This window comes from Podarcis gaigeae (assembly GCF_964106915.1).
Source record: "Podarcis gaigeae genome assembly, chromosome: 1".
NCBI lineage: Eukaryota > Metazoa > Chordata > Lepidosauria > Squamata > Lacertidae > Podarcis > Podarcis gaigeae.
The window spans coordinates 109,252,218-109,266,921 of NC_139678.1; the positions used below are offsets into that span (position 1 = coordinate 109,252,218).

General features: G+C 40.5%; 1 protein-coding gene across 2 annotated transcripts in view; it reads left to right on the forward strand.

Annotated features, from left to right (window-relative positions):
* Positions 1-14,704, forward strand: part of CSRNP3 (cysteine and serine rich nuclear protein 3) — an 84,064-nt gene that overhangs the window by 21,023 nt on the left and 48,337 nt on the right. Inside the window, exon 1 of one of the 2 annotated variants that reach the window (XM_083708722.1) lies at positions 13,660-13,910. The exons of the other annotated variant lie outside the window; for it this stretch is intronic. The gene's annotated coding sequence lies outside the window, so the exon portion shown is untranslated. Of the gene's footprint in view, positions 1-13,659; positions 13,911-14,704 lie in introns of those variants that run through there. 2 annotated transcript variants of the gene reach the window in all.

Consider the following 14,704-nt stretch of genomic DNA (forward strand, 5'->3'; position numbering starts at 1 on the left):
AAAAGAGACATTTAAGTAAGCATGTTGTTTGGCGTCAACTTGCTACAGCAGAGGCATAACTTGTATGAAGAAACAAAATGCCTCAAGAACCAACAATATAACCCCACCCTTCAAAACCACCTGGTGGGTTCACTGAGCAGGAAAGCACCATAGGAAATATAGGTAAATAACCCCTCTCATTTTGTTTATCTCCATGGTTCTGCTTTATGGGGACGGAATTTAGCTCAGTTCTATAGCATCTGCCTTGCATGCAAATGGACCTTGATTCAATCCAGGTAAGACTCAGAGAGACTCCCTGTCTGAAATCCTGGAGAGCCATTGCCACACAGTGTAAACACTGCTGAGCTAGATGGACCCAAAAGTCTGAATCAGTATAAGGCAGTTTCTTGTCTTCCCTTCTGGATTTATTATACTTAAAACACAACCCCAAGGCTCATGATCAAAGATTCATGATTTATTTATCCTCCCCCCCCCACAAATTGCAATTAAAAAAATCAAATTAATGGTACCTTAATGTTGAATAAATTGGCCTTTAACCTACCTGTGTGGATCCCTCATTATTCATGCAAATATCCATTTAGCGTATCACTTTGAGTAAAAGCAGGGTTTCTCAAATTTATTTATCAAAGGGCCTTCCTTTCCCTTCCCTTTTCTACCTTCTATACCACACACTCCCATTCTGCATGATGCCAGAATGACACGGGACTTGCCCATGTGGAAATAGCTGCTTTGCTAAAAATGTAACGTGTGATGTCCCTGATTGCCTCGGTTTTACACTGAGCCTTGGGCTTCCCGATCGGAAGGTTGGTGGTTCAAATCCCCGCGACGAGGTAAGCTCCCGTTGCTCGGTCCCAGCTCCTGCCAACCTAGCAGTTCGAAAGCACGTCAGAGTGCAAGTAGATAAATAGGTACCGCTCCAGCGGGAAGGTAAACGGCGTTTCCGTGCACTGCTCTGGTTCGCCAGAAGCGGCTTAATCATGCTGGCTACATGATCTGGAAGCTGTACGCCGGCTCCTTCGGCCAGTAAAGTGAGATGAGCGCCACAACCCCAGAGTCGTTCATGACTGGACTTAACTGTGTGGGGTCCTTTACCTTTACCTTTTTACACTGTGCGGAAATGTCTGATGAAAGTCTGAATCTGCCCAAGACCCACACGCAACCCTGCATACTTAGTGCGGCCTGTGATCTTATCCATTCTTTCACTGGTTTTAATGTGCATCTCAGGTATGTTCCATGTTCTGTTTACTCTGAGGGAATCCCATTGAAGTAAATGGGTCTGCTCTGGATGAAGAGCAATGTAGTCTCCATCTTTTTGTCTTTTGTTTCTCTGTGCATGGAAAATGGAAGAGGAAAACGATAATCTCTTGGGCTGTCTGATGAAAATGTACAGAAACTCATATAATTTACAAATTATATGAAGAATGACGGTTCCCAAAACTATGATTGGCTTAGTCTAAACTAAAAACTCCACAGGTAAACAAATTATATCTCCATAAAGTTTAAAATGATTACAGACAACCTAAGATACAAGACCATATAGACTGTACAGAGGTCGAAGGAAGTCAATTTTTTCTAGTTTTCTTATGACTTTTTTCTAATCTTTATAGTTCTTTTTCTTTTTTTCTCTTTTGTTTTCTTCTATATGCATAATTTTCTTTGTATTTTCCTTCTTATCAATTATTTTTTGCGATATTTGGTAATCTGGTTTTTTTTGGTATAACTATTTTTTGGCATGTATATAGAAAATAAATAAAAGCAAACAAGCAAAACGATAGAAAATGCACAGTAACTCAGTGCTTTGGGGGGAAAGTATAGTTGCTCCTTAGCTGGACAAATTCCTGCTTCTTCTAATTCACCCTCAAGTGTATCAACAACTCTTTATTTAGGCTTCCGTACTCGGCCCTCTAATGAGGTCGAAAAGGTCGACCCCAGCTGGCAGGAAAGGTCAGAATAGGTTCTGCTTTCATTCTTTTCCTGGAGGTTGGTATTCAGTGTATGGAGAAGTGCATACAGAGGGTTGATAGGTGTCTGGGCAGCTGAGAGAAGGCTTGCATTGTGCAGCGAAATAACGGCAGGATTTGACAGGTAGCCTTCATTACCCTTTCCTGTAGAACAAAGAATAATTCCTACAACATTATAGAGGATTACCTGTGGGAAAGGATGTGAACACTTTGAACAGTTTTAAAACTTTTCCAGCTCCCAGAATGCATACAAAGTATTATCATGTTGTTATTATAAAAAGTATTATTTGTGTTAAGGCGATTCACTGTCATAAATGCTTCCTGGTTTCCATCTTCATTAGCTCAGTAGGGTAGGCAATGGTTCCTGAGCATAAGAGATGGGAAGTTTGTTGGAATTCTAGCCCGTTCAGAGGTATGTGCCTATCTGTTCAGGCACCGGCTGAATTCCTTTGACCTCCCTCCGGCGACTCCCGGCAGGAAAAACATACGAGGTCCGTTCCGGCGATTTTCCTCAGGCTGTGAGGAAAACACACCAACTGCTTCTCCTCCTCCCTGCTCCCTGCATATCCCCAGGGAGGGGAATCAGACACAGACAGAAATGTAACTACATGCTTTTATTCCTGTCTTTAGCGGTCATACAGTAAAAGATGTCTGCTCTCTTCAACAAACAGAGAGAAACTCCAAACTCCACCCATGTACATCCTGTACAGGTCATATGACACACACTGAGCTCACATCCTGTGCTCAATAAGGAGAATGGACTGCCCCTTCGTTTTCATGGCAACAGTCACATACTTCCTGTTTGGCTTTCCAGCCACAAGCAGCAGACTGAGCTGCTAGAGCCTTTGCTTGCTGCAGCATTGCTGCTTTAGAATAACAAAGTTTGCTCTAAATGTTGTTGTCTGTACCTAAAAATATTCCAGATGTCAGTGCCTACTTAGCATGGCAGCAAGAAGCCTGCAGTTGTTGTTGTTTTTTACTATACATCGGCAAGGATCAAAAAACGCACTGAGCAAGCGATAAGCACTTCAAGTTGTGCAGAGAGGGGGAACCTTCAGTTTCCCTGTAGCTGCAGCCCACTGAGCTTATTAAAAAGTCCCTCTGGATGAGGGCCAATATACTGAGTTTGAACCCTGGAAAAAATGGTGGCACTGTTGATGGATGTTACCTTATCTGGGAGATGGGCCAAGCTGCCTGTTCTGGATGGGGTTGGACTCCCTCTGAAAGAACAAGTTCATAGTTTAAGGTTGGTCCTGGATCATCTTTGTCACTGGAGGCTCAGATAGTTTCAGTGGCTTAGGAGTACCTTTTACCAACTATGGCTGGTACACCAACTGCAGCCATTCTTGGACTGGGGTAGCCTGGCCACAGTGATTCATGCATTCATAGAATCATAGAATTGGAAGGAATTGGGTTATCTAGTCCAATGCTCTGCAATGCAGGAATCTCAACTAAATAATCCATGACAGATGGCCATCCAACCTGTGCTCAGAAACCTCCAGTGGAGAGAGCCAACCAACTCCTGAGGAAGCTTGTTCCACTGTCTAACTTCATTGGTAACTTCAAGTCTTGTTTACTGCGATGAGTTTGGTTTGGAGGCTGCAACTGGTGCAAAAAGCCAAGGATAAAGCATAAATTACTTACAGATATAAAAGAAAGAGGCGGTTTTGCCCTCTCAGACCTCAAAATGCCACGCTTAGATGATTGGTGGAAACAGACTACCACCATAATATAACTCTGATGCTAGAAGACTTGTACTGGTTGCCTATATGCTACCAGGACAAATTCAATATATTTTAAATTAATTTACCAGGCCCTTAGCAACTTGGGTCCAGGAAATCATAGGGGACCACCTGATTCTTTATGTCTCTGCTAAATCACTGGGGTCTTGGGAGAAGTCTGTTAATGATCCCCCATGGCTTGGACACACAGCTCACATCCGCAAGTAGCTGTATATTTAGTATTATGGGCCCAATTTTATAGAACTCGCTCCCAGCTAAGATTCAACATGTGCCGTTCCTGGTGAACTTCTGGCACTCGGTGAAGACCTTTCTATTTCAGCTGCCATTTAAAGTTAACGCTTTGGTTTTATTATTCATTTTAGCTGGTTTTATCTGTGTTGTGTCTTTTATAACCTCACTATGTACTGCATAGAGACTACAGGGTTAAGAGATATATGCAATGTTGAAATAAATAATAAGTAAATAAAAAGAAGTGTGTGCAGACAGAACAAATAAGTGACTCCCACTCTATGCACAAAAGTTCCTTTTGGTGTACCCTGAGCCAAGATCTTAGGCTGTACCAAAAGCTCTACCCTAAGCAAATAGGTAACTCTCCTATAAATAAAATATAAAGTATTAAGGATGCAACACATTTTAAAATTTATCTTTTGTTAGTATAGTTGCTTCCATCTCCCTTGTGCATTCTTCCTCTTTTTATTGGAAACATAAAATACATTTAAAACCATAAGGTATTTGTGACTGGCACATGATTGGAGCTGTTGTATAATGTACATACATTTTCTGCCAGATGCAATTTCCATTCTTGCTCAACAGCTTGGTTAAGGTCAATAGAAAAATCTCTTTCGGTTTCATTAATAAAGGATCCCTTTCCAGAGGGATTTGACAAGGACAGGAGCAAACACTGGCATATTCTCATTGCTGCAGAGCTCAGGCGTATCTCAGACTCACAATTTTACCGTTCTCATAAATATCAGTAGCATGAGGCATTAGGAAAGCAGAAGTTTTGTTTAAAAGTTCAGTGCTGAACATGTGTGAGGGAGATGAGGGCTGTGTATACCCCTAGTAGCTTGGTCCCACTGTCCCCCGTGCATTGGAGGGTGAAGGTGTATAGCAAGGAGCCTGATTTGGGCATGTGGGCTCTACATGCCATTTAGAACCCAAGTCATGCAAAGTTCTAAATAGTGTGAGGAGCCTACCTAGGAACATAGGAAACTGGCTTACACTGAGTGAGACCATTGGTCTTCTAGCTCTGTGTTGTCTTCCAGATGTTGTTGGACTCCAACTCCCATCAGCTCCAGGCAGGAAGACCAATGTTCAAGGGTGCCTGGGAATTGTAGTCCAACAACATCTGAATGGCCACATGTTCCCCAGCCCAGCTCTAAGCATCAGGAGAGCGGATTAGAGATCTCCTGTCCAGCATGGAGTTAGATCATGAGTGTGTTGAAAAATGGGCAGCGGGGACAAAGAGAAAGAAATAAATCAAAAGCACATAGTCTCTTCTTGACTGTCAGCGGGACCTAAGTATCGATCAGAAGTTGAAGGGGAACATTGTGTCCCCCCATGTTCCAGACTGCAAAGTGAGAATTGGCTTGATGGGAAGGATGAATAAAGGAAGGATATTGCCACACTTCCCAAAGCAGTTCTTGTGATCAGTATATAAAATTTACCCATTTTGCAACTCTTAGGACAGGGGTCAGCAACCTTTTTCAGCCATGGGCTGGTCCACCGTCCCTCAGACCATGTGGGGGGCCAGACTATATTTTGAAAAAATAATAATGAGTGAATTCCTATGCCCCACAAATAACCCAGAGATGCATTTTAAATAAAAGAACACATTCTACTCATGTAAAAACATGCTTATTCCTGGACTCCCCGCGGGCCGGATCGAGAAGGCGATTGGGCCGCATCTGGCCCCTGGGCCTTAGTTTGCCTACCCCTGTCTTAGGAGTTATCAAATGGTCATGGGGCCCAAGTCATCACCCACAACATTTTACAATCATTCATTTGTGATGAGGGCACACAAGCAATGTACTAAATAAGAGCATGTATAGATTGATGTGGGCAAGTGAAACATGGATAATATTATTGAAGGAAAATGTAGTTCAGCTAAGCATCTGAGAGGGTATTATGTACATTCTGAGAGCATAGTATGTTCTTTTCAGCTTTGAACAACAGCTTTATAGCTAGCTATGTGGGAGAAAAGCTGGCAGGCAGAGATGTAATGGTACTATTCATTTGTTTCTAGTATAATAGGATCTGAAACCACACCTAAAAGAGTAGATTTTAACTGCAGTTGATGTAAAAAGGAAAAGGAAAAAGCCTGTGATTCAGTTTGCCCAGAACCAAGGATGGAAATCCCATGGCTCTCCATATGTTGCTGGACTCCAACTTCCATCAGCCCTGGCTGGCCTGGCCATTGGTCAAGGATGATGGGAGCTGTACTCCAACAACAATAACAGCTAGGGAGCCACAGGTTCCCCACCTCAGCTTGTGACATATATCAATAGGTAACATGTTTCCTCACAACATTATCAAACACACACATATACCCCCCTCCCCACAACCACTCAGTAAATATTTGGAATTCAGATTATAATTAAAAGTAAATTGTTGTTTCATTTTCATTATGGGTGTTATCTTTAGTAGCTCTAAAACCAATTCCTTGTCTGTGCAATAATCTCTCAACAGAAACCCAAACGAATATTTGAGATGTGCAGGAACCCACTGAAGAAATGTTCATGTTCTGAAACTTTTTCTTCTTCTTTTTTTTTTTTTTGCTCCCCTTGAAACTCCTCAGATGTTTCACCTCAGGAAAAATCGCCACCTCCCCAAATTTGCTTTAGGCATACATCTGTTGTCAACTCTGATGCTGATAAAAGAGCAGTTTTGTTGTGTTTGTGTAGGAGGGACCCGCAGACATTTACAAATCTTACATAAGTTTCCTGTTTCCTATCACACTGCAAGTGTCCAAAAGAGAGAATGTGTTGATGAAATGTTGACAAAGGATATAATACAACTCCTGGTGCTAGGAATAATGGCACTGCTTAAGTCTCCTACTGGGTACAGGAGTCTGAGAATGTGTTGTTGGCCTAACTTGCTTTATTGAGTGAAACTGTGAATGGAATTGGTAACATCTTATTTTTATTACCTTGGCATTTCTCACTGTATGCTTCCTCCCTCACCCTCCCAGATAAGAGGCAAAGGAACTTTGATTTTCTTTCTTCAAGAAACCTTCCTTTTTGTGTCAAAGTGAGAAACAGAAAAGTGCTCTGAGTAAAATAATAATAAATAATTGTACTGCAAACCTCAAACCACTTAAGTCTTTCAATGGGACAATTCCCGAATAAATGATCTGAAAATAGCAGCCTTAAAGACATTTATTGTGTTTGGTTTTTGTGTTGTGAATTGTCACTCTGAACTAGCAATCTCTCACATGGATTGGAAAGCCCATTGATGGCGAAGCTGTATCTGTACTTCAGGGCACACATGGAGCACTAGATCTAGGGGTATGTTTTTAATTTAAAAATTAGATAAATTGAAAGTGCTTAATATACTGAAATTCCCTTAATGGTAAAGTGTCAAGTCATAAACAATGATAGTATTTTAATTCTGTCACTGCAAAAGTTTTTAGAAAGCATAGACTTCAGCACTCTAGTGTTCTTTAGCATGGCATCTGTGGTAAAGAATACAAAGAAGGTCTAATGATACCTGGGGTTTTCAGGTACAAATTCAACTGCACTCTTCTAGCAGGGTATTAGTTTTGTTAAAGCTAATAGTACTTGGCTTACCTGAGTAGCTGTGTGTAAATTGCAGCAGGCAGGATTATCTTTTGACTGGGATCTAAGAGTTTCATCAAAGACAGCTTGGCCACAATGTGCTATGCACATGGTTATATGGCAGAGCATAACAGTATGTTAAGTCCAGGTAGGGGGGAAATTGCTGGATCCTGAAGCTATCTCAAATGCAGGATATACAATTAGGAGGGAGCGCTAACTCTTTATGTATTTGGGGGGAAGTAAACATTTAGGCATCTCCATTGGGAAGGCCACTGAGTAGCAAAAAGCTGTTGAAAAACAAATGAGTTGCTTTGTCTCCAAGCCCGGTTGCTCAGCCAAATAAGTGGAAGTAGTATATCGTTGTCCACACTGAACCAATTGTAAGAGTAGGACAGGTTGGCACTCTGCCTTGTTCATAAAACACTGCTTGCCTAACAGTTGGTGAGGAGCTCGTTTCTTCCATAGAAACTTGCTACGTTTCCTTAGGAAGGGCCATATTACACATTTAAGAAATAGGGTCATGGAGGAGGAAAGAGGAGCGCCGTGCTGCAGAGAAATATGTGGACATCTTGCTGAATTTGACAAACGACTTGCTTTCTTTGTTTTAATCCTGTAAACTGATACATGCTAGAACCTTTTGCCATTTTCCTTCTTATCAAAGAAATTGGCTCCTCCTGAGGCCCCGTTGAGGTTCCTTATCACTTGTGCATCATGACAATGCACAAACGAGTCCCTTAACTGTTACCCTTTGCAGCGGCTTTAGTACAATAGAAGAATGTAGCAAAGCTTCCGTAAAGGGCTGATGTGCCAAGATGAAATATGGTATGCAGCAGATGGGGGCATTATGCCCTAATTATTTTGTGCAGTAGTGACATAGCTAAAACAATGAATCCGCTGTGACTCAATAAAAACAGCGCATGGAACTGCCTTTTCTGACAGGCAGCATTTACCACTATTTTCAATATAGTGTGTGTGTGTGTGTGTGTGTGTGTTTGTGTGTGTGTTTGTGTGTGCGCATATGTGTGCAACTAGGCAAAGGGCTATAGTGCAGTGATGGAACATCTGCTTTGCATCTGGAAGATTCCAGGTTCAATCCCTGGCATTTACAAGTATGGTTTCTAAAGCCTGGCAAACCACTGCCTGTAAGTGTAAATAGCACTGAGCTAGATGGACCAATGGGATGCGGATGGCGCTGCAGTCTAAACTGCAGAGCCTAGGGCTTGCTGATCAGAAGGTCGGGGGTTCGAATCCCCACGACGGGGTAAGCTCCCCTTGCTCGGTCCCAGCTCTTGCCCACCTAGCGGTTCGAAAGCACATCAAAGTGCAAGTAGATAAATAGGTACCCCTCTGGCAGGAAGGTAAATGGTGTTTCCATGCGCTGCTCTGGTTTCGCCAGTCATGCTGGCCACATGACCCGGAAAAACTTTCTGCGGACAAACGCTGGCTCCCTCAGCCAGTAAAGCCAGATGAGTGCCGCAACCCCAGAGTCGTTCGCAACTGGACTTAACTGTCAGGGGTCCTTTACATTTAGATGGACCAATAGTCTGATTTGGCATAAGGTACCTTCGCATGGTCCTATGCTTTTCACATCCAATTAAATAAATGGTAAGTGGAAGGGACACTGTTTGAGAAAGTTGTGTAGGAAGGGACTTGCCAGTTTTTGTCACAATAAATGTGCATTTGTTGTGTGCAGTCTCCAAGTCGTATTTTTATGGCAATAATATTGCACTTCACAGGCATTCCCTGTGCAATATTTTGTGCCTGAAAAAGAAGTGATATTCACATTCATTGTGACTGTGATTTACCAGTAGAAAGGGGTTACATGAATATTCTGAGATTTGCTTATTATATATTGCTTATGATGTAACCAGTGTCAGAACTCACTTTCTCTTCCCATTTGATGATGAATCTTTTGTTTTAGAAAGATGGTTCCCCTTTTGTAGAACTAGATACAAGAGTGGTGGGGGAAAAAATATGTGGGAGAAAAGTACTCTTGGGACTTGTTACTATAAAATGGTGAGGCATGTGTGAGGTCCCTCTTTAAGTTTGTTGTGTCCATGGCAACCTTAAGAAGAGAAGCTCTTCTAGATCACACAAAGTGATCTGTTCAACCCCACATTCTGTTACGAACTGGCCAACCAGATACCTCCAGGAATACTTTTATGCCTAAGTAGGGCATAAAGACAAGAAATATCTCCTGTTGTTTGCCCTCCTGCTCCCGACCAGCTGATATTCAGAGGCAGCCTGCATCTGAATGTTCCATTTAGCTGTCGTAACTAATAGCCATTGATACACCTACCCTCCATAAATGTGTCTAAAAGCGTTTACACCAATGGTCATCACCACATCTACTAGCAGTGAATGCCATAAATTAATTATTGACTGTTAAGAAGCGTGCTTTTGTTTTTGCCAGTCCTGAATCTACTACCAATCCATTTCATTGAGCAACCTCAAATCCCCGTATTATGGGGTAGAAAAAAACCTGAACAAATAAACCCCTCAAACTCCATAGCAGGGATTGGAACCTTTAGCCCTTTAGATGTTGCTAAACTACAGCTCCTATTATCTCTGGTCAGTGAGCCATGTTTGCTGGAGCTGATGGGAACTGGAGTTTGGTAACACCTGGAGGGCCAAAGATTCTATAGCTTTCCCTTATTCCATAGCTGCACACTGAGTTGTTGTCATTGGGCTATCCACCACAATCCCAGAATGACTTTCTTGAGAGTCAAAGCTAGGACTTTTCAGATTCAGCACCTCTCTGATGGGCGCCATTGCCATTCTAAGAGAACAAGGGAAAGTTCGTGGTGAGCTGCAGTACTTCTTTTTCTAGAAAAATAGCACTGATCACAGCCATGCCATATATTATCAGTGCATATGCAAAATTGGGTTTGGTGCTTTGCACCAATGTGCATACGTTTACACTTACACATTCATTCATTTTGTTTCCCATTTGCCCAGTTTGGGTAGATCCATTTGGAGATCCCAGGCTGCTGGAGCTATTTCTGCTTATGAATTACTTAGTTTTATCTGCAAACTAGGCTACTTTCTGCTCATCCCTGACTCCAGATCGTTTATTGATGTTAAATAGTACCTGGCTGAAAACATACTTTTAAGGAACCACAATACCTACCTGCCATCCCTTCCATTGTGAAGCAGCTCTTACTCTTAACATCTTGTTTTTAAACCAATGATTTTCCTGACTACCTGTCACATGACTGCTAGGTTCCCTCAGAAACCTTTGGTGAGAGACTAAAGTCCTTTTCAAGTATTCCCGCTCAAGCATTTCCCTTCTTGTTTATTTAAATAGGTTAAGCCCGAATTTCATTGGAAAGCAATCCCAGGGCGATACACTGTGCAGAGGGCAACCCTCCGTTGGGCCCAACCATGGAGGACGCGGCTATCAAATGCTAATAGCCATGATGGCTACATTGTCTATCCACTGTTGGAGGTAGTATGCCTCTGTGTCGTAATTTCTGGGAATCATAAGTAGGTGAGAATGCTGTTGCGTTCCCACTTGCAGACATCCTTTGGGCACCCTGTTGGCCACTGAGAACAGGATGCTGCTTTAGATGGGCCTTATCCAGCAGGTCTCTTCTTATGCCCTGTGTTCATTGGGTGACGAATGCCTGTAGTGAGGAGCTGGCTCTATTTGTGGATGCCCCATGTGTGATTTGGAACCCAGCCCAATCAGGATTCTAAATCAGGAATACAACGGAGGCTGAGGAGGCAGCAAGTAAACCATCACTCTCCTCCGTCCTTCCTTGCACAACTGAAAATGATTGAGGAACATCTGAATAGGGCTTTGTCAAAACCATTTTGGGAAGTCCATAATGTATAATGGGTTACTCTGGTGTTCATGTTTGTTTATGCTTTTGTTGGCATGCTTAGAAAGTGTGTGAGTTACCAAATCTCATTATATACAAAAGGAGGTGCTTTCTCCTTTCCCAGTTAAATTTCTGAGACTAGCTCCAGTTTAACTACTGGTATAAACTTTCTGCCTGAATCTGACTTCCTAACATTTTGGATGTAGCTGGAGAAAAACTAGATTTCAGAAATAAAAGCTAAAATTTTGCAAGCCAAGAATTGATTGTTTAATATAAGTTACTGTTTGTCTGTATAGGAGCAGACTTCATTACTATAGCTTGCTTAACCTTTAATATTTTAATATATATATATTTAACATCCCCTAGCTTCCTGTCTATCCATTTTTCAGTCTGTCAATCAATCAATCAATCAATCAATCAATCAATCAATCAATCATAGCATTTATTTCTTCCTGCAGTGTGTAGTAATGGCACATTAACTTCGTATTCTCATTTATTTCATCTTCCACCATTTGCTAAGCATTTGGGGGTTTTTTCTGTTTCAGACTGCTACAGCAAAATGGCTACCATTTTTTGTTTATTTCTATCCTTAGTATCCTATGGCATCATAAATGGAAAAAAGCCTTTCTGTTAAGTAAAAAAACAAACAAAAAACTACCTCTTAATGAATAAGGTGCCTAATTGATCTTCGTTTTTCCCTATTAACATATAAGGCTATCATCTTTGCCCCTACAGATTCTCACCATGAACCATCTGTTCAATCTGTGCATTATGATGTGTTTTCACCAAAATGGTGGAACTTAAATTAATTATTACCTGTGTTGTTATGGTTATAAAAGAAATGCTAATTAGAACTGAAATCTAGAGACAATTCAGTGACAGAATAACCTGCTTGTCTCATCTGAAAAGCTATGGAACACCTTAGATAATATTATCTTTCCCTTCATCAGATTACAGTTAGATGTTTCATTCTGTATAATTATTAGAAAGCCCATTATTAAACATTTTCATACACACACACACACACACTAAGATGGAGAGGTGCTATGGACTTTAGAAAGGGATTTCTATCATGTGGTCTTTGTTAGAAGCCAATCCTGAATCCAGCAAGGTTAGTAACGTTGTTTTTACTGACTCCACTTGCAATGATTGGTCATACCCTTAATGAGCAACAAGCTGGCAATTACTTATGCTAATGAGTGAACCATTGAAAAGGATAACAAGTAGGTATTTTTTGCCATTTGAAGAATGTTAATGAGTAAATGACATTGCCATTTGTCATTTATCTACGTTCAAAGCTGAAATGTAATTTTAGCAATGACTATTTTATCATAAATGGATAAAATGAATAAATACAATTTTGCAGTAGCAGTGAAAACAATTCATTATTTAGGCGGAACTGGTTTTCACAGCAAAAGACAGATACATAGCTATTCTAATTAAAACAATGTATGGGGATCTCAAATTTTCTAAAGTAAAATTAACTTTCCTTTCTTCCTGGAGATGACACATTTCCAGAGGTACTCAATTATTTGTGATTCTTTTGAGCAAGTTTTGCCAGTTATTGTCCTCCAAAGAAATGCCATTTTATCAAATACCAAGGTAATGAATCAACAGAAGGGAATGGAAGATTTCTGCCATTTAGAAATCTTTAAATCTGAATTTACAGTCTTAAACTCTGAATATCTATATCTGCATCTTGTGTTAAACTATGTCGGATAGGTAATTTAATCCAAGGGTATTAAATTAGTTGATTATTTTTTCCTCAGTTTCAGAGTATTAAAATAGTAAAAAAAAGAGGGGTGTGTGTGGAATTCTGCAACTGTAAGCTTTCAGAGCAAAACAAGGCTTTCTTTAATGTTTTTCTTCCTAATTATGTTTACTTGGAAGTAAGCCCCACTGATTACTTCTGAGTAAGGATCCTTAGAATTTCAATCATAGTTTTCATACAATATTAGCAACTTAAAAGTATTAATAGGTTTATTGGCAGGATGCCAGTCAGCAATATGATTCCTTTTCACAAATATCAATATGAATTTGACATTACATCCTGCATAGAGATAGTTTACTGTGATACTGTCATTAGCCCTCACAAAGCAAGTATTAATCATAATTTCAAATCTCTAACGAATCCATGTTTTGTAAGGAAGGTTGCGAAGGGATTTGTAATGGGTATGGAAAGGGGTTGTGAAGGGATTTCCATAATTTGTGTTCCGTTAATGACTTAAAGCAGCTTTATCATTTGTTGTTCTTTCTTCATAGTAGACCTTAAGCTGATAAAAATATCCATAGACAGTGAAATCAGTAGTATGCCCGGTTTTATCAGACAAAACTCCCATGTGATCACATAGGCAGCGTCAGAGAGACTCTGAAGCTGCTAAGCAAGCAGTAGGTAATGAGTCTTTGTGCAGAGTGTAGCTCTTGTCGCTGAACAATAAAGCATATGGTACAGGCAATAAAAGACAGGGCTGGGGAAATTTTAAGAAGATTCCGCTGGAACTAGGAAGGCAGATAACACATCACACACTTACAAAATGACAGCCTATGTTGGTGCATAATTATCAGGAAAAGTGTATGGACTGGAAAAAAACCCACCCATTTGAACAGGTCAGTTTTTTGTTTTTTTTATTTGTCTGCTTCAGATTATTCTGAGATTTCAATGTTTTTGAATGCCATTCAGTAGTTTCGCTTATACCATTTTGGGTTGCTAACATATTTGGTTCATTTTTGAATTCAGTAAGGTGTGGCTTGTTTGATGCCCAGGAGTTGAATGCCTTGTTAAATAAACCATGTAAAGTAACTGTAGCTAATGTGGGGGTTTTTCATATTAAAACTCTGCAGCCGGAAACATTTCAGATCCAGGAGTAATGGAACATTCACTCATTACAGTCAACCTCTAGCACTGATCAGTAGCCAGTTCTGAAATGCTGTGTTATTTCAGTATAGCAACGATCTATTATGCTGATGTCTTGTCAACCTCATTATTTTGAGAGGAACCATGTGGTTTCATGATGGCAATTTTCTTTTATGTTTTTAAATGATAAATGGCATACACTGGAATGTTAATTAGGATGCATATAATTTTCTCCCAATACTAGCTTTTGTGAAATATTTTAGGGGTGATGATGCAAAGGCAGAGGCACACATATAAGGAACCTGCATCTAACATATCCCACCAGCCTTTAAGAACAACATACATGACTATTCTCTGCTTTGTATTTCCCCCCCTATTGTTTTATTGATTTTATTGTAGGCGATGTGTAATCTTTTCTGTTTCATTTTTACGAAGAATGCTACCACACATTTTAAGTGACCATTTGTAGGTTGCAAAATTAAGTGTTGCTGCTTCTTAATATTTTGATTTTGAGGAAATTAGCTTTGTATGAAACATAAAAGTTTGA